General features: G+C 41.8%; 1 non-coding gene across 1 annotated transcript; it reads left to right on the forward strand.

Moving 5' to 3' along the window:
- The first annotated feature begins 278 nt into the window (after nt 1–278).
- Nucleotides 279–474, forward strand: LOC131725123 (U2 spliceosomal RNA). The gene has a single exon (XR_009320460.1). It is a non-coding gene; the product is annotated as a U2 spliceosomal RNA (small nuclear RNA).
- Nucleotides 475–946: the final 472 nt, after the last annotated feature.

Raw genomic sequence — 946 nt, forward strand, 5'->3', positions numbered from 1 at the left:
TTTTACTTTAAATGATTTGATTGTATTTTATTGCATTAATTGAATTGATTTGATTGTATTTTACTGTACTGTTGGAATTGATTAAGGAACTGCAGCGAGTGAATTTTATTGTTTAAGACATTTTATGAACTGTATTTGACTGGTCATGTATTATGTATTTAATTGATTTTTATTCTGTTTTATTGTATTTTATTGATTTTATGCATATGTGATATAGGACATTGTGTATTATTTTGAATTGAATTTATGGTTTGTAATGTATTTGTTTGGAGAATTGTATGGATTTGTCTGTATTTGAAAATAATTACTGAAAAACAAAAAATCTGTTCTTATCAGTTTAATATCTGATACATCCCCCATAGGGGGACCAGTCTATATTAAAATTGATTTTTGGAAGCGGGAGATGGAACCGGGGCTTGCTCCGTCCACGCCACACATCGACCCGGTATTGCAGTACAGCCTGATGGACAGCCTGCTCTGCTCACGCCAGTGTACCCAGAAGGCCTTGCACTCATGGGAGGAGGAGGATGAGCACAGCGGTAAAGCAGAAACTGAGCTGTTTAGTGGGGCAAGGAGCCCTCGCTTTCAAGGTGGCAGCAGCAGACCGAACGGCACTTGCGTTTTGGGAAGAGTTCCCGATTTTGTTTTTAATTGTTTTGTTTGGCCTTGCCGTCAGGTAGAGAAGGCCTTTGGGCCTGCCGGAAGGCCTGGGCCGCCAACAAAGCCACACTCTGGCTTCTCTGCAGCTCGAATAAATATGCCTTTTAAAACAAGTGATATTTAATACTGTATCCGATACAAGATCCTGTGGGAGGGCCGTAACGTCTGTGTATCACAAGCAGGAGCTAGACACCATCACCACGACCAGAAGGGCACAAACTCTTATCAAGGACTTTGTAATTCTGGACATCCGGACCCTCGGGAAGGACAAGGCCTGCGCGGAGTG

Source organism: Acipenser ruthenus, unplaced genomic scaffold (genome assembly GCF_902713425.1).
Source record: "Acipenser ruthenus unplaced genomic scaffold, fAciRut3.2 maternal haplotype, whole genome shotgun sequence".
NCBI classification, from domain to species: Eukaryota; Metazoa; Chordata; class Actinopteri; order Acipenseriformes; family Acipenseridae; genus Acipenser; species Acipenser ruthenus.